The 26,726-nt window shown below is 43.4% G+C and overlaps 1 long non-coding RNA gene across 1 annotated transcript in view; it reads left to right on the top strand.

The window, feature by feature from the left end:
• LOC124723062 overlaps positions 1-20,280 on the top strand; it is a 31,177-nt gene extending 10,897 nt beyond the window's left edge. Inside the window, exon 3 of the long non-coding RNA XR_007006491.1 lies at positions 18,750-20,280. This is a non-coding gene — a long non-coding RNA (uncharacterized LOC124723062). The remainder of the gene's footprint in view (positions 1-18,749) is intronic.
• Positions 20,281-26,726: the final 6,446 nt, after the last annotated feature.

Below are 26,726 nucleotides of genomic sequence, written 5' to 3'. Positions count from 1 at the left end.
CTTTATGTTGTTCGCAGCTTACAAAGTCTTTCTGTAGATTTCCACATTCTGCAATTGGTTCTGTATTGCTATCTCTTTATTAGCGTGGTTATCTGTTGGGGATAGTGCCAATGACAGCGATATCAAGAAACATATCCTGAGTCTATAATTATAATAAAGATTTGCTTGCCTACTCATAACGTTTACAGTATAACCACTAGAAACTATGCAAAAATATGAATTGCGTTGAGTGAATGACCCTTTTAGTTTTCAGTAGGCTTAATACAGAGAAACACAAATAATTGTTACAGGTACTAATTTATGATGTTTAGTTTGCAGTCAGTGCATCTGAGTGTTATTAGTAACTATACTCTGCTCGTGGATTGGTTGGTAGGACATGTTCTGAGGCATCAAGGGATCAATTTAGTATTGGAGGGCAGTGTGGAGGGTAAAAATCATAGAGGGAGACCAAGAGATGAATACACTAAGCAGATTCAGAAGGATGTAGGTTGCAGTAGGTACTGGGAGATGATGAAGCTTGCACAGGATAGAGTAGCATGGAGAGCTGCATCAAACCAGTCTCAGGACTGAAGACCACAACAACAACTCTGTCTCCTCGTGGTAGAGTGATCTGCCAGGGGGTCTACATCTTCCCAGCACGTATTTCGATACTGTGTCAGGGAAGACCTCATGAAGACTTCAAGTTACAGCACTGAAATATCAGTTTGGGAAGACACAGACCACGGGCGGAACACCTGATCTCAACGTGATGACAATGAATCACCAGCTAGGTCTGCCACTACATCTATGCTCTATTCCCCAAGCCTAGTTACAGAAATTTGAATAATACTCATTGGCATTTCCTATGGATATTCTGGCCCTCGTCAGCTGAGTTTTTGAGACACCGGCTGTGGTCAATTCCCAGTCTATTCCAGGAACACTTCAGCTGGTATTTTTACTGCTAGTAGCATAACTGAATCTTGGCAACAACATACGATATATTTGACAACTATGTGACTGATAAGTTACTTGTTGGATAGCACATAATTATCCTGCTAAATTCACATGATATATTTGTACCATTTCCATTGAATAATCTGGGTGATTTTCACGTAAGGTTGCGGGGTGCCGGGGCTATCAGTGTATTTAACACTAAATTCTTCTCGAATCTTCATATGGAAATGATGCTCTAAGCGCCCCTTTTCTAATTCCGACTTTTGCTGTTGCACATGGATTAAGAAGAAATGCGAATTGACTGTAATCGACCCTGCAAGTGGAGTAGAAAAGTTTGGCTCCTGCAATAATTTAATTGGATAGAAATTAATTAGATAAAGGAAAGTTTAATTAACGTAGTGAGAAATGAAAGGGTTGCTCTACTGATTAACAGAATGAAGTTCTGTCCAAAATAACAATTTGATTTATTATGACTAAACTTCAAATAATAAATAAAACACATGAAACATTTACAATACATCAAATTGGATACTCAAATAAATGCTGTGAAGTTGAAGTTGTCCATAAACTAGATTGTGACATTTATGACCAAGTGGTATGTGGAGCCAATTCCTTGCAACTCAAATCTTTAGAGAAACACACAGCCAACCCAGCATTAATTTCCGCTACATTATTGATAACTCAGACAATGAACACCCAAGACAGAACAAAGTTAGAAAAGATGTACAGGCGCACTCTGCTGAGCTCTGATTATCACCTAGCAAAATTTCCTGATTTGCCGGTGCTGCGGACGTACATTACCGAGCTCTCTTCTTAACTGCAAGGACACGATCTGGCCTACCGGAGGCGATGGCTGATTGATTCGACGTCCCGTCGTGGTGATGATAATGTTGTGAGTATAGCCTGAAACAAATTCTCCTGGTCTGGTCGTTCCAGACTAAAGACTTCCTAGCAACACAAATACGCCTCTGGGGGAGATGGAGAAGGCTCGCTACACAATCACTGACGATACAGTGTGTGATTTTATCAAGAAAAGTCACACAGTAACTCCGCTAGTCAACTTTAACCAAAACTGCTCAAGACGGACAACATAGGCCGCTTGTACGCAGAACGCTCAATACTCAGAAAGTTACGTTGAAGTCGAAACTTGAGCAACTTTGTCAAACAGTTACAATTAAATGAAAGTATATTAGACAGCCAACGGAAGGCAGGCTGTCCAGAGCACTGAGAGCTCAGTCTTGTAACCTACTCTGACCGAAAGGTGAGAGCTAACTCTCTCAAGAGCACCTGTACAAGCCGAACACAGAACATTCCCGCCCCCACGACAGTGGTCGTGATCAAACATTCCAATCAGCAACTCGAAAACCGGCGGAAAATTCCCCTCTATTGCCGACGCAGTACTATTTCACCAATGGAGATACTTGGCGCCGATTTTGCTACGTCACAGAGCTATTCCCTGGGCAAGTCAATCACAGTTATGATTTTGCAGAAAACGCGGGAATTTGCCCACCAAGACTGCCTAGGAACACAAGTCATTCCCACACCTCGCTGGTAGCCCGCCAGAAAGTGTTTTCACTAAGTTTCTGTGAAGTAACGGAATCTCTAGTCCAGCTGCTCTTCAGGCCCCTCTGGGCGTGTCGGCACCGCTCTTATGACAATATCAGCATCTGGAAAGCATCCACTCGACTCCCTCACACCCTTTCGAGATCAGCAGAACCCGCCTGTCACCGGACCACCCGGGTGACGAGAGACGCTGCGTGGGAAGTCCGCATGTGAAGGAATAGCGACTTTTCACCGCATGCAATTAGAGAGGAAAATCAAATTACTGAGAGTAAGATAGAAATATGAGAGGGGGCTCATGCCACCTCTCAAGGTGTGAAGTAAGGTTAGCAATTTGTGGTTCAGAGTGCAGGAAAGTCGTTGCAAGTGAAAATTGCAACTTTCTTGCCTTTAACATTACATCTTAGCTGTCCTAGCCACAACTGGAGCAATAACGGAGAAGAAACTGCCATAATGCTTTGCTAGCTCTGTGGCGTCATGGTCACCTGTAACAGGAAGGCTGCTTTGGCTTTAGTTTCACTGAAAGCTACATTTTTAGCCATTTTGTGACAGAGATACAGGCAGCCAGATCAAAAATCAGAAAAGAATCTTACTTATTTTGTTTATGAAATTCTACATCTTTGTGGTACTTGAGAGTGACCCAGGACACCAAGTACACGTAGACAGTTTCAAAGTCCAAACTGAGTAATATCTTACCAATTCATGCTGACATAGGCACGTTGTAGTTACAGATGCCTTATATTTTATGACAATAGACTTTCATCATAAGGTTATTGTGGTGTGGTGTATTTCATTGGCATTAGTACATTGCAGATTTTCATAGTGTTTTCCATTATTTTGTTGAACATAACTGTAAACACCAACAATATATTCTCTCACATTATCTAAAACAGGCTGACAGTGCTTAGATAGTTCAGCTTGCATGCTTGTGGAAACCTAAAGGAGCCAGGTTAAAGATGTCATCAAACCAGTTTGGAAGTGCATTTTCATCCTGAAAGGAATTTTCTTGATTGCTTTTTGTTAAGCAGCAAGGAAGATAAAAATTTGAGGACATACCATGAGAAGAATAGAATAAGTGCATGGGGGTGACTCTCGAAACAAATTTCTTGCTAGTTTTGTTTGTTAAATCAGTGGAGTGTGTTATTGTTTAGCAGTAGCCTGGTGAGTCCCTTTTCTTACTTATGACCGCAAAGTATTTAAAGTTATTGGCAACAAATACCAGCTGCAGTAGGCATACTCGTGGGGAGGAGTTCATAGCAAACAGTACCCTGTTTGGGCCATCAGATGCAAAATATTATGTTCTCACAGCCCTTTGATCAATTATGTCTTTGGTGGGGCTTGTCCATTAACTCATTCTGAAGAGATTAACATAAAGGCATCATGACTCGATGCTAGTTACAGTATTGCAGAGGAATGCATGACGAGTGAACTGATGATGTTCAAGCAAAAGTGTAGTAACCTTCATCCCTTTGATATTTGTTGCCTGGAATTGGAGCATGCAGTACGCCCACTCCTAACTTACGGACCTTTCCTATTGAATGCAAATGTCACACAACTCAAACCTTGCCTATTGAATGCCAATGTCACATGACTCTTAAATGGTCATAAATTCATCACATATGTTAGGTATAGTGTCTTCTTGAATGTGAAAAACCATTCATGCCAGAACGATCTTTCAAGAAACGAGAAAATCCTTTGTGATGTATTTGCACAAACGTACTCTCCCCACACTCAGTACCAAAGTTTAGAGCTTGTATTAATCCTAAATCATTTATGTTTGTAAATTTTAACCATACAAACTCCAGTATGTAACTACAAGATGAATAATATAACTTCAAATGAGAAAATGGCAGATGATAAATAAACTCAGTGTCACGCAGTGGTTGGTCAGCTTGTTGGAAGGTGCCTGATGTCCAGCAGTGAGTTGTGTGTGGCCAGTAGCCAGAGGCCACTATAGAGCAAGGAAACTCTCAACCGTAAACTGATGTTGACACTGCCACAAGCTGTTTTTGTGCAATGGTTTCTGGAAGTTTTTGTTCTTACAGGTGAGTTAGAAAGTGAACCGAATTATCTGTACGGTTCCATCAAACTGTTAACTTACACAGTCAAATGTAATGCAATCTAAAAATAAAGGGAATGGATTGGGCTAGAACGCGAGACTTTATTTCTATGTTGCATGAAGCTTACCACTAGACCACAAGCAATTATAGCACTGTAACAGCTTGTGAAGAGTGACAGCACTTCCTCCATACACATTTCCAAATCCTACAGTATTACCATCCTATGCATCCTTCTTGGATGAATACATTGATCGCCAGTACGGGGTGCGTCCCTCTATTCTGTTACCCTCTGGAGTCCACTTTCGGCTCATGCTACAGTGACTTAATTTCGCACTACCTGCCACTTTCCCGGTAGGTGTGAACCCTTCACCATATTGGCTTCGTGATGTGACCCGTGTTAACCTTGGCCTTCATTCGCTTCCTAGGGACACTACTCCAGCCTCGCTCTGTTGCCTTCAGTTTCACGACCTGCGCATGGAACTTTGCGATAGTACCTTTGGACTGACCACGGTGTCGGGTGTACCTTCATCATTGGCGCCCGTGTCTTTCAATATCGACTTCTGCCACATTGCTCAGTATTTACAGCCAAGCTCTTTGCCCTGTATCAGACCACGGAGTACTTCGGCAAAACAGCCTTTTCGATTGTGTCCTCTGCTCGGACTGAATCAGCTCCCTTCAGAGTCTTACGTGTGCTGTACACAGCCCATCCCTTAGTGCAATGGGTCCAGGAAAACTGTCACTTCCTCACTCTTCGTGGAGCCACTGTGATGTTTATGTGGGCTCCTGGTCGTGTCGGTTTGCCAGGAAACGAGGCTGCTGCCAAGGCTGCAATCCTCATACCTCAGCCCACTCGTTCCTATATTCCCCGCGATGATCTCTGGGGTCTGTCAGGTGGTGGTGTCCCTTTGGCATCGCCACTGGTCCTTCCTTCACGGGCATAAGCTCTGGCTTATTAAGCCTCTTCCAGGGGCTTGGATGACCTCCTTTTGGTCCTCCCACTGGGAAGAGGTCATTTTAACTAGGTTGCGTACTGGGCACTGCCTTTTTAGCCATCGTCATTTGAAAAGTAGGCCTACCCCACCACTTTGTTCACATTGCACCCAAGTTTTAACTTTCTGCCACTTCCTGACAGAATGCCCATTTTCTAACTGCTTACATTCCCACTTGGGTTTGCCATCTGAATTATCGGCCGTTTTAGCAAATGACACGCGGGCTGTCAACACGATTTACTTTTCATCTGCCAAAGCAATAGGGCAAAGGCCATTTAATTTTTAGTCTTGAACCTCCATTTCTGTACGCTGTCTTTTGTAGCCCTTTTGCCACGTCCCTGTTTTTTACTGTCTTCTCTTCTGTCAGTTGGGACTGAAATATAGTCGTTTTTAAATCCTCTCTGTCTTTGTGTTCTATAGTTTTGACTTGGGCGTGTCTGAACCCCAGTTGTTTTTGTGCCCTAAAGCAAAATAAAACTAAAGAAAGCGGATACCAACCAGTGGCTGAAGGAGCCATAGGCTACTTGTCGTAGGGCATCACGATTTTCTTTGGTACCTGGAACTAATTCAATGAAGTCCTCACAGTCATCCAAACCACTTAAAGAAAACGGACGAAAAGAAGTATTCAAAGACAAAGGAAATTCTAGTGACCCCCATGCCTATGGATCCCACATGTTCAGCTTCTGTGGCTGCAGCAGGGATCCCGGTGGCCCTCCATCGGCATTCCAGGAAATGAACGTGTTGATTGGTTGGCCAAGCAGGCCACCCCTGGAGCTTGGTCTCATGGAAAGAGACCTCCGGTCAGCCCTACATCGCAAGGTCCGTGATGTCTGGAGCTCTGAATGATCTGTCGTGAACACACCAAATAAGCTCCACATGGTAAAGTCGTCCACGGCCGTATGGAACTCATCCTTGAGGAGCACACATGGGGACTCAGTTGTTCTCTGCCATCTCCGAATTGGACATACGCGGTTGACCCACAGCTATCTCCTTCGCTATGAGAACCAGCCCAAGTGTCGCTGTGATGCAGGGCTGACAGTGATCCATCTTCTGATGGACTGTCCCATTTTAGCCCCCTTGTGGCAGTCCTTTAATTTACCAGCTGCACTTCCTTTAATTCTAGGTGATGATGTCTCTATAGCTGACTCAGTTTTATGTTTTATCCATGCAGCTGGGTTTTATCACTCACTCTAGTGTGGGCGCTCTCACAAGATTTCTCAGGCTACACCCACTCCAGCAACTTTTAATTGTGACGTGGATACCAAAATAGTGTCTTTTATGGTAACAAGTTGTGTTGGTACCTCTATCAACGCTTTCCAGCTGGAGGTTCTTTGTTTGTAGTTGAGTGGTTGACCTTCTACCTGATCCATCAACCACTGTAGTCTGTTTTACTCTAGTCAACTATTTGCTCTGCTCCTTTTAAGTTTCCTCTATTTTGTGTTATTGCGGTGTTCATTTTAGCTCTGTACCCCTTGGTGTTCCCTCCCTCTGGGTGCAAAGGTTACGCTTTTACTGTACAGGCCTTTTACAAGTATGTCTGTTTGGAACAGGGGACTGATTGCCTCGATGTTTAGCCCCCAGCAAACCCCAAAACCAACCAACCCAGTGGCCCTCGAGGCTCCCATTTGCTCCACATTACATATCTCAGAACCTGCATGTCTTGATACCGTACTCTTTCAACCAGTGGCAGCAGGTGACCCTCTGACATAACCTGCTTCCTTGGTCCCTTCATGCCATCACAGTATAATGACAGAACAATTCTCCCATGGAATTGTAGTGGTTTTTTTCCATCACCTTGCTGAGCTATGACATGACTTACGCTCCTTGCCTGCTTTCTGCATCGCCCTTTGTGGTCACCGGGGATATTTTAAGAATTGTACTGGTTATATAACAAAATTGGGCCTCGTGACACAACTTTCTAGGCTGTGACTATTCAGGTAATGTCATTTCAGGATTTTACCTTCTGTAATGTTTATCTCCTTCCCGATGGTGGAATGCATTAAAATGCATTGTCTGCATTGGTTTCTCAGCTCCCCCTACATTTCCTAATCTTGGGCAACATCAATGCCTATAACTCCTTATGGTGTGGGACCATGATCACTGACCATGGTAAAGACATCAAAACTTATCTATGTGGCAGCGACCACTTCCCAGTCTTCCTCAGTGTCACTACCCTGGGTACCCACCTAGATGGGCTCTCCACAATGCTTTCACCTCTGTTGTCATTCTGAGCTCACTGCTACATGGAGGCATTGATGAGGCTGTCCAGAATGCAGCAGCAGCCATTATATCGGCAGCTGACTTAGTGATCTCTTATGCTTTGGGATCCTCTTGTCAGATGGTAGTACCCTGTTGGACCTCTGAAATTGCTGAAGCCATTCGGTATCGTAGGCATGCTTTCCAGCGACATAAGTAGTGTTCATCGCTTGAGCATCTCATTGTCTTCAAACGACTGTGTACCGTGGTCCACCACTTAATAAAACAATGGCAGCAAGGATGCTGGGAATCGTACATTTCAACAATTGCACCACATATACCTCCTTTGCAGGTTATGGTGATGAGACCAAATGCTCAAACATCTATCAGTGGATTGCCACTGCCATCTCCTTACCATCTTTAACCATATCTCTAGTAAGGGTGAGCTTTCTCTCAGTGGTGAGAGAGGAGCATAATCAGCCCGGCATTGAATCCAGGTATGCACCCCTTAGTGATGGACAGCTATTGCCCAATTAGTCTCACCAATATTCTCTGTAAGTTGCTCGAACACATGGTGAGCCAGTGGCTGTCTTGGCTCCTTGAGTCTCGGGGCCTTCTTGCTCCAGCCAAGGGCAGTTTTTGCGGGGCTGTTCGACTGCTAATAATTTGGTTTGCCCCCATGCGGGTCTGGGGGTAAGAATAGGTCCGAGGTATTCTTTCCTGTTGTAAGAGGCGACTGAAAGGAGTCTCACATGTTTCTGCCTTTATGTGATGGTCCCCTGTAGGGTTTTGACCTCCATATTTCAAAATTTTTCCAGAGAGCCAATTGGGGAAGGGTGCCGTAAATTGTGCATCGTGTCCATCATGCATTCAGATCTTTAACCCACTTTCTTGTTGTGCAGTCCTGCTCATTCTCCATCTCTCTGGCGAGGATACATTCCTGGGTGTCGCTTTCTGCGCCGACGATGTCATGGACTTCTTTTCACCTGCTATCGAGCATGGTAGCCAATCCGTTGTGGTGGGGCCGCCATGTACCCTGTTGGTTGTAGCCCCCTGACAACACAGCGATTGCTCTGCTGATGCCTGCGCCCTTAACTCCCCGCGTATGCCAAGTAGTAGATGCGCATCACCCTGCGGCATTAGAACTCCCGGCAATGGCCATCCTGCCAGGTGGCCCTTGCTGAGGCTGTGTGGTGCACGTGGGAAGGGCCCTTGGTAAGAGTGGATGGCATCAGGGTGGATGACACGCAATGAAGCATGGTACATCATCTCTTGCTGGTGGCCAACCACCAGCAGTCTCTAAGTGTTCCAGAGCTCAATTCAGTGGTCTGAAGTACGAGCCCAAATTGTTCCCCTCCCTGGGCACACCCCATAAGACCTTAAATATGGTCCAGCATATTATATTCCACAGGGACCTTCTTTTGCAGTCTGATAACGAGCTGCGTGCCAATTTAGAGTGGTGAGGTGTTCATTTTGTCTGGTGCATTCATCGGGGTCCGAGGGATGCTCTGGTTGCCTTCATCTTGGCCTTCGAGGGTGATACATTGCCTGAGAAGGTCGAGGTGATGGTCTGCCGTTGTGATGTCAAGCCCTATATCCCTCCCCCGATGTGGTGCTTTAAGTGCTGGAAGTTCGGCCATATGTCTTACTGCTGTACTTCCAGCCTCACATGTTGAGATTGCGGATGCCCATCACATCCCAATACTTCTTGTGCCCCACCTTCCATCTGTGCCAACTGCGGAGAGCATCATTCACCTTGCTCCCCGGACTGCAGGATTTTACAGAAAGGGAGGAAAATCATGGAATATAAGACCCTGGACCGACTGACTTACACTGAGGCTAAGCAGAAGTTTGAACGCCTCCATCCTGTTCATATGACCACTTCTTACACCACTGCTACAACTGTTATAGCCCCATCTGCTCCACCTACCCCAGTCACCTGTCAGAGCCGGAAGACTACACCTGCCCCCTTGACGGTAGGAGGCAATTCCCTCCCTGTTGCTCCTGCACCACCTACTTTGGGAGCAATCCCCCCCCAACGATAATGGATGTCCGTCCCCAGTTCTAAGTCGGAGAAGTGCCCAACTTCTTCGGCTCCTCTCACTCGGAAGGGGTCCCTGGGGGGTCCCTCCCTTCCCAAGTTTCCACTAGTGGTCAAGTTGACGCCCACCAGTGGCTGAAGTACCCCAAAGCAGCTAGTGGTAGGGCTTCATGATCCTTCTCAGTCCAGGAGACTGAATCAGTGAAGCCCTCCCAGCCAGAGACACCAAAGGAGCAGCAAGAAAAGTCCAAGAAGAAGACCCCTAAGAGCAAGGAACTTGGGGTGGCATCCACCCCACCACTACCTATAAGCTTTGTGTCTGCTGAGGACCTGGATCTCGCCGGACCCTCAGACACAATGGATATCAACTCGTCGATGGCAGCAGGTGACCCTGAGGCATAACTCGCCTCATTGAGTGTTCAGTGCCTTCCCAGCCTCACGATCATATATACTCCAGTGGAATTGCAGCAGTTTTTTCCACCACCTTGCTGAGCTCCGACAACTTAACAGCCTTCACCCTTTCTTCTGCATTGCTCTCCAGGAAACTTGGTGTCCGGTGATGCAAACCCCAGTCCTCCATGGCTATCAGGGTTGTTATAAGAATCAGGCAGCTTGTATGAGGATATCTGGTGGAATCAGCATCTTTGTCCTTAACTCTCTTTACAGCGAGTGTGTACCTCTTTCTAACACCTTTAGAGGCTGTCGCTGTTAGGATGTGGATGCCTCAGGCTGTTACTGTCTGCAGTACCTACCTTCCACTGGATGGTGATGTCCCACAGCATGTATTGGCCACACGGATAACCCAACTGCCACCACCTTTTCTGTTCCTGGACAACTTAAACGCCCATAACCCTTTGTGGGGTGGATTGGTGGCAACAGACCAAGGCACTGTCGTTGAGCAAGTGTTGGCACAGCTCGACCATTCCCTCTTAAATACTGGTGCCTCCACACATTTTAGTGAGTGCTTGTCACGTACTCAGCCATCGACCTTTCGGTCTGCAGCCCTGGCGTTCTACCATCTGTCCAATGGAGTGTGCATGACAACTTGTGCAGTAGTGACCACTTTCCGATCTTTGTCACTGCCACAGTGTCGCTCTTTTGGGCGTCTCCCCAGATGGGCCTTGAATAAGGCTGACTGGGACCTGTTCACCTCCATTGCCACTATTCAACCTCTCTCATGACGCCATTGATGTGGTGGTTCACACGATAACCACCGGCATAATTTCTGCAGCGGAATCTGCAATTCCCTGTTCTTCCAGGTCCCCTCGGTGGAGGACTGTGCCTTGGTGGTCACCAAATACCACTGAGGCAATTAGAGATCACAGGCAGGCCCTACAATATCATAAGCAGCACCCATCACTGGAACACCTCATTGCCTTTAAGCAGCTCCGTGCCCAAGCCCAATGCCTTATAAGCCGATGGAAGCAGGAGTGCTGGGAAAGGTATGTCTCCAACATTGGCATCCATACCTCTCCATCGCAGGTTTGGACCAAGATTAGGCAACACTGTGGCTATCAGACCCGACCCCCGTCAGCGTACCTGGGCTTTCCCTGAATGGAGCAGTGTGTACTGCATCTGACATGATTGCAGAACTCTTAGCAGCGCATTACGCTCAGAGTTCCGCTTCTATGAATTACCCGCTGGCCTTCCGCTCCCTGAAAGAGTGGTTGGAACGTCGGAGTCTCCATTCCATGCGTGCCATCCCGAATCAGCTTCTTTGTATGCTGACAGCTTTTGCCTGTACTACAGCTCCACTGGAATTGCAGTTGCTGAATGACAGCTGCAGGGCGCTATCCGCAAGGTGCGGTCTTGGGCCGTAATGCGCGGCTTCCTGTTTTCGGCCGCCAAGACTTGCGCCATGCATTTCTGCTGGCATCGCACTGTTCACCCTGAGCCACAGCTGTACCTTGATGGTGAACCTCTTGCTGTGGTGGAGGCACATTGGTGTTAGGGATTGCTTTTTGATACCTGGTTGACTTGGCTCCCTCATATTCGGCAGCTTAAACAAAAATGCTGGCAGCATCTTAACGCTCTTCGTTGCTTGAGTCACACCAGCTGGGGTGCCGATCAGTCTACCCTTCTAAGACTTATCAGGCGTTGATTCAGTCCCGTCTCGATTATGGGAGCCTGGGTTATGGTTCGGCATCGCCTTCTTCGTTGCGGTTGCTTGACCCCATACTTCACTGTGGGATCCAACACGCAAGTGGAGCTTTCTGCACCAGCCCTGTAAACAGCCTACTTGAGGAGGCTGGTGTTGCTCCATTGCGGATCCGGTGCCACCGACTACTGGTCGCTTATGCTGCACATGTTTGTAGTTTGTCTGGGCATCCAAATTACCATCTCCTGTTCCCAAACTCAGTCGTCCATCTTCCGAAACGGCAGCCCCATTCAGGTTGTATGATTGCGGTTCACATCTGATCTCTTCTCTCTGGGCTTGAGTTTTTCCCTCTCCTACCTCTTTTCCGGGCCCATATCCATATACCCCTGTGGTATGCACCCTGCCCATGCCTTCAGCTGGATTTGGCATGAGGCCCGAAAGCCTCAGTCCCTCCTGAGGCCCTCCGCCGATGCTCTCTTTCCATCCTTGCCTCGTTTCACGGCTCTGCTGTAGTCTACACTGAAAGTTCGGTGGTTGCTGGTAGAGATGGTTATGCTTCTACTCTTGGGGTTCAATGTGGACAATGCTCATTGCTGGATAGCTGCAGTGTTTCCAGTTCAGAGCTTGTAGCCATCTCTCGCACCCTAAGAGTATATCCTCTCCTGCTCAGGTGAATCCTTCGTCATCTGTAGTGACTCCCTGAGCAGTTTACGAGCTGTTGACCAGTGTTTCCCTCACTCTCGTCTGGTGATGGCTGTCCAGGAGTCCATCCACACTCTTGCCCATTGCGGTGCTCCGTGGTTTTTGTGTGGACCCCGGGTCATGTCGGCATCCCAAGTAATGAACGTATTGACAGGCTGGCCAAACAGGCTATCAGTGAACTGGCCCTGGAGATAGGCCTTTAGCAATGTGATCTCCAGTCAGTATTGCGGCAGAAAGTCCTTGGCACCTGAGGTGATAAATGGCGCACCCTGCCTTCACCCAACAAGCTTTGTGTCATCAAGGAGACTACAGATGTGTGGTGCTCCTCCATGCGAGCCTCTCGCAAGGACTCAGTTGTTCTCTGCCGGCTACACATTGGCCACACCTGGCTGATGCACGGTCATTTATTGCGCCACAAGACCCCACCTCTCTGTCGGTGTGGATCAGCGTTGTCAGTGGTCCACATCTCGTTCGACTGTCCACTTTTAACTGCGCTGAGACAGACATTTGCGCTGCCTGATACACTCCCTGCTCTTTTAATGGATGACGCTGCCATGGCAGGCTTAGTTTTGAGTTTTATTCAAGCAGGGGGCTTTTATCACCAATCTGAGGGTTTGTCTTTTGTGCATTGCATCTGGCCTTTGATCTACAGTTTTAGATTAGGGTTTTTGGTGTGTCTCTTGGTGGTTGGCTTTTCCTTTTCTTTGTTTCCATGGTCGGCCAACCACTGTAAAACTCTGTGTGCTTTTAATTCTTTTATTACTGGTCTTTGTCTGTGTCTTTCTTGTTCTGTGTCATCCCTTGTCATCTATGTTGCTTTTTATTCCCTGTGGGTGTTTCATGGTCTACATCTACATCTACACATATACTCTGCTAGCCACCAAGCTAGCATGATTTGAAAGTTGGTGGTAATATTATATGCTCTACATCCTCGGTGAAGATCGGATTTCGGAATTTAGTAAACAGCCCCTTCCATTTAGCGTGCCGTCTATCTGCAAGTGTATCCCACTTCAAACTTTCTATGAGATTTGTAATGCTCTCGCGATGGCTAAATGTACCAGTCACGAATATTGCCGCTCTTCTTTGGACCTTCCCAGTCTCTTGAATCAGACCCAACTGGGAAGGGTCCCATACAGACGAATAATACTCTAAGACTGGACGAACTAACGTATTGTAAGCTATTTCCTTTAAGGACTGCAGCACTTCAGGATTCTACCAATAAACCGCAATCTAGAGTTTGCCTTAATCTGATCATTCAATTTGAGATAATTTCGAATAGTCACACCCAGATACTTGATGAATGTTACCACTTCCAAAGACTGGGCATTTATTTTGTACTCGTACATTAATGGGGATTTTTGCCTTGTTATATGCAGTAGGTTACACTTACTAATATTCAGAGATAACTGCCAGTCATTACACCACACATTTATTTTCTGCAAATCCTCATTGATTTATTCACAACTTTCGTGTGATACTACTTTCCTGTAGACTACAACATCATCGGCAAACAGCCTAATGCCGCTGTCAATACCATCAATCAGATCGTTTATGTAAATCGTAAAAAGCAGCGGACCTATTACGCTGCCCTGGGGCACACCTGAAGCTACACTTGTTTCTGTTGAAGTCACCCTGTTCAGGACAACATACTGCTCCCTTTCTGTTAGAAAACTTTCTATCTAACTTCATATGTCATCAGATAGACAGTAAACGCGCACTTTTTGGAGCAAGTGACAGTGCGTAACTGAGTCGAATGCCTTTCGAAAGTTGAGAAATATGGCATCAATCTGGGAGCCAGTATCTAGAGCCTGTTGTATATCATGCACAAAGAGGGCCAGCTGTGTCTCGCATGACCGCTGTTTCCTAAAACTGTGCTGCTTTCTGCAGATGAGCTTCTCAGAGTCTAGAAAGGTCATTATGTCTGAACACAAAATATGTTCCATGATTCTACAACAAATCGATGTCAGTGAAATTGGCCGGTAATTATGTGCATCTGATTTTCTACCCTTTTTATAGATTGCTATGACCTGGACCTCCTTCCACCCCAGTGGTACTTTCCACTGTTCCAATGATTTCTGATAGATGATGGATAAGAATGGTGCTTTATTTGTAGCATAGTCAACATATAATCTTACGGGGATACTGTCTGGGCCAGATGCCTTCCTGGCACTTAAGGATCTTAATTGTCTTACACCCAGATACACTAAACACTGTGTCAGCCATCCTTTCGTTTGTTCGATAATTGAAAGGGGGAATGGTGCTGCAGTCCTCTACCGTAAACTAGTTTTTGCAAGCTAGGTTTAGAATTTCAGCCTTCTGTTATCATCATCAGTTACATTACCCGTACTGTCAGCAAGAGAAGGTATTGAATTATTTGTATCGTTCATAGATTTTACGTACGACCAAAATTTTATGGGGTTATTTTTAGAATCTGCAGATAAAATATTGCTTTCAGATTTGTTAAAAGAATCTTTTGTCCTTCTGACAGCTGCTTCCTTTTTGTGGAAAAGGGACCAATGATCTTTGCAGTCTGGTCCCTTCAACCCCACAAACCAACCAACCAATTTAGTTTGCCTGGAGTCTGCCATCCAGACAGCTTTTGGCCAACATCTGCACCTTATTTGTGTCTTCGTCAACCTACAGAAGTCACATTACATCAAATGGTGACACATCCTCACTGCCATAAGTGAGTGGAGCCTCAAGGCTCACTTTAGTTTTTTGTCCAGAACTTTTTGTCGCACTGCACTTTCTGTGTTTAATTTGGTGCTTCCCACAGTACTCTCCATATCTAAGAGAATGGGGTCCTGCAGGGTTCTGTATTGAGTGTCCCTCTCTTTTTAGTGGCCATAAATGGTGTAGCAGCAGCTGTGGAGTCTTCAGTATCACCCTCCTTGTATGCCTACAATTTTTGCTTTTACTGTGGCTCCTGTAGTGAGGTGTGCTGAACAGACTGCAGGAAGCAGTCCAGTCATGCGCCTTCACCTGTGGCTTTTAGTTTTCTGCTGCCGACACTTGCATCATGCACTTCTGTCACTGTCGAACCGTTCGTCCACAACCATAACTTTACCTTGACAGCCAACTACCCAGTGTGGTGCAGACTTATCGCTTTATGGTGTAAAAAGTCTGGCTGGCATGTCTTCCCCATCTTCGCTGCCTCAGTAACAAAAGCTGTGGTGAAGACTGCACTACCCTTCAGCAGCTTTACAAAGCCCTGATCCTGTCCCATCTTGATTATGAAAGTCTGGCATATTGTTCAGCTTCACCCTCACCATTGTGGTTACTGGACCTGATACACCACTGTGGGGTCCAGCTTGCAACAGGAGCCTTTTAGGTAGCCCTACTCGCAGAGGCTGGGGTCCCTCCACTACAAATCAGGTGTTATGCTATACATATTCGCATCTCCCCTAAGCATCCAAACTGTCATGTCCTTTTTCTTAGTAGGGAGGTCCACCTCCCCCAACAGAGATCCAGACCTGGGGCCTCAATTGCTGTTAGACTACAGTATCTCTGCTCTCTGTCGCCTCTTATCAGAGAGCGATTGTGTAAGCTCCAGTAGTGTGTATGTGTATCCTGACCATGGATCTGTCTCGATTTATCACTGAAAGAAGTTGATGCCATGGAGTTTTGCCATGGCAACATACAAAGCACAGGGCAACTTCACACTCTGCACAGCAGGCCATAGCAGGCAGCAATGGCCGGGCAGTTAGTATGTAGCTGCCAACCTTGTTGCGGAGAATCTCCATTATATCTCACATATTTTCTTGAGAATGGGAACAGACATGACACTCCTTGCACCATTAAAAATAAATTTCAATATGGTAGCTACATTTTATACCCAGCAACTTATGTCCTAAAATCCACCAAACGTAATGTAGACAGTGACTACTTTTTTCAATGCAAACTTTCAAAATATGTGTGATGTTGTCCTTTACTTCAAAGTATCACAATAATTACCAGCCATAGCAAAAAGGTAAAAAGTTCATTATCAAGCTTCAATGTGTGACTATAATATGTGGAAAAATAATATTTTTAATACAAAATAGTTTCCTCAAAATTGAATGAGAGAGACTGCACAGCAGAGAACATATGCAATCCCAAAACAATGGTTTTTATTTTTTTTACGTGAAAACTAGAAGTTTCACTGAAAAACTAACTACAGAAAGGACTGTAGCTATGTTTCATTTATGTAAAGCAATTTTTAAAGGCAAATTGGATGACATAAAATTTCACTTCCTTTGTACTGTAGGATACGTTTTGCGTGGATTGGCCAGCACCACAGTAGTTGTGGGTGCCTGGATACCCAGCTGCAGGGGAAAGTAGATACCGCTCATGTGATCTGAAAGCCACTCTGTAAGATGGATTTCTAGGTTCAGAAGTGGTATACATAGATTGCTCAGCAGTTGATGGATGAACTCATTTTTCTTTTCATGCGAGGTGCAGTGAACTACACTTCTTGCCGAATGGATGCAGTGTCTTCACTGCTGAATTGGTGGCCATCAGAAGAGCCCTTAGCCTTGCTGGTTCTTGTACTGGCAAGATGCTTCTAAACTGAAGCAACCATCTGAGTAGTCTTCAGACTATAGACCACGCATCAGTTAAAACTATCCAGGATCTTCTTTCTGACTGCCTTCAAGCTGGACAGCCAGTCATCTGTTTGGAGTGCTAGATATTTGGGGATATCAGGGAATGAACGTGCTGACCATTTGGCAAAGTTAGCTACCAGGATGCCAATTTTGGAAATGGGGTTCCCAGAACTGGATATTTGGTCGACTCTACACCATCAATTGTTGTTTTTCTGAAGCTCAGAATGGTTTGCCCCTAACAAACTGAGGGCAATAAAGGAGATCCCAACCACATGGCAGTCTTCCCTTTGCACTTTTTGCAAGGAATCTAATTTCCTTTGTCAGTTGCACATTGACCAAATGTGACTGACCAACAGACTCAGTCTTCGACATGAGGGCCCATCTTACTGCCGATGTTGTGACCGCCTATGGCCCACATACTACTGGACTGCCCAAGTTTGGCTGCTTGGATGTGATTTTTTAACCTTCTTGATACACTATCTCTGGTGCTAACAGACGATACCAAAGCAGCTGACCTGGTTTTACATTTCACCTGCAAAGGTGGTTTCTACACGTCTGTTTGAGGTGGGCCCCTTTGGCCTCATTGACTGTCCGAGGGGTTGGAAGGCATCTCTCACCTGCTCTGACCTAGGCGTCCCATGGTGACCCTTGCTCGGTGGTCTGGCCTAGCCCCTACCCTTCCCACCCTTTTATTCTCCTTGTTATTTTATGTTTGTCATTTTTAGTGCTTTATCTTTCCTTAAATTTTACAGTCTTGTCTATGATGCCCATTTTCTTGGGGTAATGGAGAGTTAGGTGGTGCTGGTGGGATGCAGAGTGTGCATCTTCCACAGTATACCATGCTCTGGGGACCTCCAACTGCATTCCAGGCAGCGTGGCTCGCCCACCTTACACTCTTTCTCTACCCCCTCCTACTTCCCTTGATCTTCTCTGTTTTACTGTATCTCGCTTACAACTGCACTGCCGAAGATTTGCCTTTTTTTCTCCTTCTTTGGGAGATTATTTGTGGTTCCATACACATAGGATGAAGGGACTGATGATGTCACAGTTTGGTCCCTTTAACTCTAACAACCAGCCAACCAACCCCATATCAAAAGTATTGTATTTTTTAGAATTGGGAGATATAGGTCTTGGTAAAAGCAAGCAGTTAAATCCAGTCTTGACCTGGTTTCACACATTGAAATTTGTGATGATATTCATAAATATTTTCTAAATGAAGAATTTCTTGATACAGAAATAGATTGAATTGTCTAGAATTCAAAACCAAGAGTATGCCACCATCTGTATTGGCACAACCAACGGATTATTAAAATGCTACTACTTTAATCAGTGTTGCCCTGACTTGCAAGTTTCTGTAATTCTCTCTCAACCTCCTTTCTTTTGGCTATTGGAGCACAGTAAGGGTTTAATATATAAAATGCTTGAGGTGGTTTCTTTTGCAATTAATTTTAATTTTTCACCCTCTGGTATGTCACTAAATAAATCCCTATTACCTATACAAATAACAAAACTGTAATATTGTTGTCTGTCTGTTTGAATGTGCTAATCTCCAAAACTACTGCTCAGGTTATCATGGTATTTTCACAGGTAACTTGAATGTAGCTTGGGGCAACGTACACTGGTAAGCCAAAATGTTGTGGCCACTGCCCACAACAAGATTGGATGTTTCTTGGTGGCATTATGGGCCCGTGACGCAGTAACAAAAATATGTAAGTGGAGCAGATACTGATGGGAGAACACCATAGTGAAGATATGGGATGCAAATGGGGAAACTGACAGCTACAAACCACCTGCATCCCTTCATGCTTAATGTCTTCCCCAGTGGTGATGTTCTCTTTCAGTAGTACAATTGTGTGTGCCTCGGAGCCAGAACCATGCTACAGTGGTTTGAGGAGCATTATAGTGAACTCACGTTGATGTCTCAGTGACCAAATTTGCCTGATGTAAATCCTATGGAATTACATGACCTGTGTGTATATCTTTAATGCCACATAGCTCCACAAACCTGCCAACAAACTATCGGATGCCTCCACAAAATTTTGGGCGAACTGCCGGATGTTTGCAACTTCCTGCCACAATATTTTGGTGCAGAGTCTTCTGGCCATCTTCAGGTGATACTGGCGAAAACTCCCTGGGCTCTGGTATTTAAGGCCCCTCCGGCCCATGTGTGGTGGATTCAATTGGCGTTGCGCATGCGCTACTTGAGTGCATCTGATTCTGCTGTGCCGCGCACCCTCCCTGGTGAACACTCACCGCATCAATATCAATTCGATTGTCTTCCTGCAGTTCCATCACAGAACTACGCCAGCTACAGAGGACATGAAGTTTTTCGACGATTGGATTCCACGCCGAATTCAGTTGGAAACCGTCGTCATGATTAATAAATACGAGGGTGAAGAAGGCGAGTATGCCCCTGATGTTCTATGATGCGATCGTGGAAGTATGAATCATTTGCCCTATGTAAGATTTGCCACATTCACACAGAATTCTGTAAACAACTGCCTTGCGCAGCTCTAGGTCGTCTTTGACAGATGCCAACAGTGCCGAAATTTTTGCAGGAGGGCGAAAGATTACTTTCACTTTATATTTTCTTAGTATTCCGCTTATTTGCGCTGAAATATTACCGGTATATGGTAATGGAGAGAGAGCTGCAGACCAGAGGAGAGCGCTGCAGACCTGTGAACGATGGAACAAAGAAGAGGAAGAGGCCTTTAAAACAACTGCCAATTTACTATATATTGGTAATATTGTCTCTGTACTTTATATTGAAACAAAAGTTTCTCAAGGTTCATGACAGTTATTGCGCTTTATGTAAGAACAAGAACATTTATAAGGATTAGGCATCTGAATCAGTAAGCAAAGTTGTAAACCATGAAGAAATGTGCCAGGAGGAGGAAGCAGCTATGGATTGCATCTTCATCTGGTAAACAGCAATAGAAATCTGGAACACACTATGTTAATACATGCTTTGTCATCATATGAATGTTATTTTCAGCTTAATTACCACTTATTCAGTCATAATGTGTAATTCATCTGCCATGCCACTTGTTCTAATTTGTCCACCTGTGTACGGAACCAAACTGAAAGTGAAATGAATGAATAAAACACCAGAGCACCTGTAGTGTAGCTCATTTGCTGTATAATCATACTAATGCACTGCACTATTCAGCCTCACTGTGACGTCAGGGGCCACCAGCCAATAGCGAGCATTGTTGCTGGAATGGCCTCCCCTGATTAACCTTTCTGTGTGATTTGACATATGCTAAATGACGTACGTTTCTACAAACCACTGAGAGACATTGTTTTTGGTATGCAAATGAGTCTTGTATGAGAAGTATGCATTTTTGATCCATTTGCTGTACAGCTTTGTAAATACTGTGGTTTTTATGTTGTTGTTTAAACTTCCAGTGATGGGGGCCAAAACCAGTGATGAATAAAATTTGTGTACAGCTGATGGCTATAAAAATAAGTTCTTTCAAATAATAAACCATTTTAATAAATTTCATCTAATTATAGACCTGATATAAACAGGTAAAGGGTTTTATTGACTAAAAAAATATACAGGGCAGTCAACAACACCGTTATCACATAATTTTACATGACCTTTTGTAATCATCATCAGTATTGTCATCCCCATTCAGTGGCCAAATATCTTCAGCGTAGTCAGAAGAAGGAAGACAGTGAAAGTAATGTTGAGCAACAGGTATGACAAAGGACAAAAGCTCTTCCTTGTCCTTCGCTTCTGTAACAGCCTGTGGTCCTGTGTACAGCATTCCTTGAGGTATGCTGTTACCTAAATGTTTGTTGTAAGAGTTTGCCATTTGTGCTGTTTACAAAATGCGGAATGTCATTTCAGTACTATTAAAAAATAAGAAGGTGGAGTTACCACCTCTTGGTCTTCATTTGGCACAATTGTAAATAGCTTTTTAAATACTGTCTTTAACAATACTGCATATCTTTCTCTCTCTCTCTCTCTCTCTCTCTCTCTCTCTCTCTCTCTCTCTCTCTCTCTCTCTCTCTCTCTCTCACCCTCACCTTCACACTGGCCCCCACGCCCAAACTGCCTTTTTTCCTGGTTGTTTTCTCACTGCATGGAAATTGGAGTCTTGGTAGTGTTCAGTGACGCCGATGTAGTAATTGACTCTGACACGTACACTACTGTCAGAGATTAATGATGAGAGTGGAGAAACAATTCTCTACTGTTGTTACAGTGCTTCATTGTATCAGTCACTTTTTGTATATTTGTTTTTCTCTGAAGTGTATTATACAGGATGACCCAAATGTCCGTTAACATTTGAAAATGCACATAATTCACAGAAAAATGTAGGTAGATAGGAAAAATTGACCCACATGCCTGATATGATGAGTGTTATCAACCAAAAAAGTCCAAAAACTGGCCATCAGCTGTCACATGACAGCAACACGTCAGTGTGCCAAATGAGAATCGTATATAAATGAGCTATAGTGAGAGATGAGTCAGATGGACCACAAATCATGGCATGCTGACCTTATCAAAACATCACTATTAGTAAAGCCTTACTATCACATTGGAGAATTCTACTACTGCTGCTTCAGAATCCTATAGCCATAAGAAGGCCATTTGAACAGGTAAAGGTCCTGAGACAGGTGCCGCTGTGAAGAAAATGATTACAAAGTTTGAAGCTATGGGTAGTGGGTGACCAGACAAATCTGCTACTGCTGCTCAAACAGTTCAGGGAGAAATGGAGACTTTATTGAGTTCATCTCCATATGGTAAGTTAGCGCTCATGAAATTGGACAGTGTGCTGGCATTCCATGCACTATATGGAGAGCACTGAAGTGCACCCTCCAATGCCATCTGTACAGAATCCAGCACCTTCATGAAATGTTAGCCACTGATTTTGTGATGCGGAGAGCATTTGCAGTGTGTGTACCCCAAAAAAATGGGGAAGATGATGATTCGTTGTCTAACCTGTTATGGGCTGACAAAGCCCATTTCACACTCCAATGGTCTGTCAATGGGCACAACTGCAGAATTTAGATTTACATCAATCGTGATTGGGCCTATTTTCTTCATGGAAATGGTATTTCTGCTTTCCAAGCTGTCAGTGTGATGGGTGCAAGGTATGCTGTTATGTTACAGAATCACATCATCCATAGCCTGGCTGATAAACACCTGCTGGAAGGTCGAAGTTATGACTTCTATGCAGGATGGCACTCCACCGCATATTGCTACCCATCTGCAGGATCTGTTGCACACAATATTTGGTGAGGATCTCATGCTGAGCCACCACTTCAGTCATGTATGGCCTCCCAGGTCACCAGATGTCATTCTGTGTGGTTATTGGTTGTGGGGTTACCCAAGTCGCAAGTCTACCGCAATCATCAGACTTCATAAGGAATGCTATAAGACATCAGATGGCAATTTATCACTGTACCTACTAATGTGCTGTACAGTTCTGTTGACAACCTTGTTCCTTGGCTACAGGTATTGTTGATGAATCATAGCAGACATGTTGAGCATTTGTTACAAAGAACATTATCATTATTAAAAATAGTTTTGCTAATTATTGCTTTTGTATCATATGAAGCACCATCTGTGACTCATTTTGTGCATTTTTTTCCCTTCAAGAGAACCCCATGTCATTTCAAGCATGTGTCAGTTTTTCTCTCTCTACCTAGATTATTCCATGAAGTATTGAATTTTCAAATGTTAATGGACCTTTGGGTCTACAAGATTAATTTGATCAGGTCACTATCTAAGAAACAAATATGAATGATGAAACTGGGTTCTGTTAAAGAGATATGATACTACAGTTGTACCAAAGTGTTCCAGTGCATCTGGAAGAACTACCTTTCCTATGCGGATTTGGGAACTTCATAATTTTGTAAGTATGTTTAATGAAAAGGTAGCATTTTTAAAAATCATTGAATTAAAAATTAACTACATTCATAAAAAAGTTGCACTTAACAATCTGAGTGTATCATTAATCAAATAATTAAAATTAGACAAACATCTAAAAATGTTAAGTAGAAAAAAAATCTGTATCTTGTTGTGTATAGCAACTGCTGTACATTGGTGCTGGTCATGACTGGCAGGATGATGGTTCAAACCCAAGTCAGGCCATTCTGATTTAGATTTTCTGTGAATTCCTTAAATCACTTCAGGCAAATGTCAAGATGGTTTCTTTGAGAGGGCGTGGCAGACTTCCTTCCCATCCTTCCTGTCCTTCCCTAATCCGATGGGACCGATGACCGTGCTGTTTGGTCCCCTCCAACCAACCAGCCAACCAACCATGACTGGCCGGCTGAAGAAAACTGGCTGTGCAGCAAGATCTGATGCAGGAATGACCAGGGTTAAATCTTTAGTGCAGTGATTAGTAAAGGAACTGAAACCATTGATGCTTTAGCATGTGTTAGTTTCATTAGTGCTTGAATAACAATAAGATCCCTGATGCGTAAAGTGTACTTCCAGTGATTTAATGACACCAGATGCCTTAGCTATGCAGCCTCAATTTAGATGACAAGTGTATCACTGTCTTTTAAGAACAATGACTGACAACTCCTTTAATATTATTAATCATCCACAGAAGGCTTTTTCTTATTTCTTTTTTATTTATTTGTACAGCAGGTAGTAACAACAAACTTCAGAGCACCAAAAGTACTGCCCAGAGACTCAAGTAAAGAGTATATTCCTTTTATTTTTTAACTTTCGTCTACTGCTGTGTCTCACTAGTCTCCTAACAGCAAAAATCAAATACATGTGCCTGACAGCATTTTGCTTAAGCATCCACTCAGCAACCTTTAGAACTTACAATATCATAGTGAAGAACAAGAAGCAGCAGCAGCAGCAAGACCTCCAATATTGAACATAAGTGTAGGTGGCAGCTGTATAAACAAAGTGCACTGTTGACACACATATTATGATAGCAACAGTGCATCTTTAGTCATAAGCCGTTTTCTTCTCTTAGGCACAAGATAGGAATGTGAGAAGTTGGAGAACTCATGTATATATCCTAGCTAATGCTGAATCTTCCTCTATGCACCCTTCCACACTACTCCCTCTGAATTGCTGAATTGTTAAAATTTGAAGACAAAATAATTCTGCCTGGTGTGCAAGGAATGAAGCAGGTGAAAGGCCGTCATAGGAAGAACGTAATTTAAATTCCAGAAAAGACAGGTGCTGGTGAGTGAATACTAGCAAACTATTAGTTTAATAAATAATGGTTGCAAAATATTGATATGAATTATTTCCAGAAGAAAAAAAAAACTGGTAGAAGTAGACCTCAGGGGATGAACAGCTTGAATTCTGGAGAGAAATAGGAACACACAAGGAACCTCAAACCCATATCCTATAATATTGGTGGAAGAAAGGCAAACTGACGTTCATAGCATTTCCAGTTTCAGAGAAAGTTTTGAAACTGTTGACTGGAATACTTATCAAAACTAACAAGGTGAGAGGTATAAAATACAGGGAGTGAAAGGCTATCCACCACTTTTACACAACCAGATTCCAGTTAGTGAAGACACAAAAGGGAAGCAGTGTTTGAGAAGGGAGCGACAGGGTTGTAGCCTATTTCCTTCAATCTGTACATTGAGCAAGCAGTAAAGCAAACGAAGGAGAAATATGGAAAGGGAACAAAAAGTTAAGGGAGAAGAAATAAAAACTTAATGATGACATTATAAGCCTGTCAGACAGCAAAGGAAGTTGAGAGCAGTTCAACAGAATGGCTCAAAAGTGAAAAGAGTAATGGAATGGCATTGAATCAAGTGATGCAATGCTTAGTATAAAGTTTTATACAGTGTAGGATACTAAAGTACTGAATTAGGCCATGTATCAGGTAGTGCAATATTGTTTACAATGTGTTATTTACTATACTAGAAGTTTTCCTGTGCAGTATTATCAACAAATAACACTTGTAGATGAATAAACATTGGAATACTATCTTAGAATTTATACTTGGATAATTTTGTCAGTTTTATATCCTCACAGATTAAAAAAGAAAAACATTTCGGGCAAACTAATTATAGCCATGTTTGTGACACATTCATATGTAAAGATATCTTGAAGTGTGGCTAATACTGGATTTCCTTCGAGAATGCCCAAATATTATGTAAAAAAAACTGATAAACCAAGCAGACTATTAAAAATATCAATTGATACTTAATATGACAAAATACTTAGCTTCAAAACTTTCATAAAAAAAGTAGTTATTACCATTTGATAATTTATAGGTAATTGAAAGCTTGTTGTGTTGAGATAAATTACACATAGTAAAAATGTCAATTGTCTTATTGAAATTTAAAATGTTCTCATTCTCACTACTATTGTCGAAATAAAGTTCATTGATCTGTCAACATGTTGACTGCTGCGTACATAGTGACGGATGTTTCATGGCCAGGCCACAGTGTCAGGTGTGAGACTGCTGTGGCCACTTGTGGCCTCCTGGGAGTTGGTGCATTCCAAGCAAGAAAGCTAAATTATAATTTTGTAGTTACTGGTAGTTACTGATCACATCAAAGAATTAGAAATATTGCATTAAAGTTCCATAAATCTGTTTTATTTTTAATATCATTTTGAATGATTATTAGTAACATCTATTAAGAGGTTAAAATGTAAAATTCATGTTTACTTTGGACCATGTTTTGCGCCATCAATCAGGGAAGATAAACACACATGCTTTTGGTAAATTCTGATTATGTATGGTGATTAGAACTTCTATTGCAACCTGCATGGTTTTGAAAAACATGTGGAGTAAGCTTGTGTAAATAATGGAGATTATTGATACTGACAGTTTTTTTATTTATGGCAGCTGAAACTACAATCCTGAAGATAACTACGCAGTTTCGACTATTGAAAACAGAGGATAAGTGGCCCCTTGAACAGTATCAGAAATTGAATACATTAACTCGTATCAGGCATGATAGGACATGCCAATTTGTCGAGAATTCAAGCAGTGTTCATATTAATGAAAAAGAGATAAAGAAATGATGAGTTTTGCTACTTGGGCATCTAAATAACTGATAATGGCTGAAGTAGAGAGGATGAAAACAGGCAACACCAAGTAAAGCATTTTTGAAATGAGGAACTTGTTTACATCTAATATAAATGTAAGTGTTGCAAAATCTTTATGTGAAGGTATTTGGCATGCAGCCTTGTATGGAAGTGAAAAATGGACAATAAGCATTTCAGATGATAAGAGAATAGCTTTTGTAGTTTGGAGATACATAAGAATGCTGAAGATTAGATCAAGTAACAAATAAGGTGGTAACTAGCCCAGATACCTGTATGCTAAAACGCCATTTCTGGAAATGGGGAGCAGCGGCAGCCCAGGATCGGATCCACCTGGTGGATTAAAGATGGCTGGTGTGCTGGCTGGCCCATATGTGGTTTTTAGACTGTTTTCCACATCCTACTAGGTGAATACTAGGCTGATCCCACCTCAGTTACACGATTTGCAAACATTTAGAAAATAATTTTTTACACTAACTTTACTTACATTTTATTGATGGTGTCAATCATTTAAGTTTCTTAATAACAAATAAATAATTGTACAAACCTGTGCTTTATAATTTTTACAATAA

The sequence above is a fragment of the Schistocerca piceifrons genome, chromosome X, assembly GCF_021461385.2.
Source record: "Schistocerca piceifrons isolate TAMUIC-IGC-003096 chromosome X, iqSchPice1.1, whole genome shotgun sequence".
NCBI classification, from domain to species: Eukaryota; Metazoa; Arthropoda; class Insecta; order Orthoptera; family Acrididae; genus Schistocerca; species Schistocerca piceifrons.
Note: the sequence above shows the minus strand (reverse complement) of the source record. Positions and strands in the feature narration are given on the sequence as shown.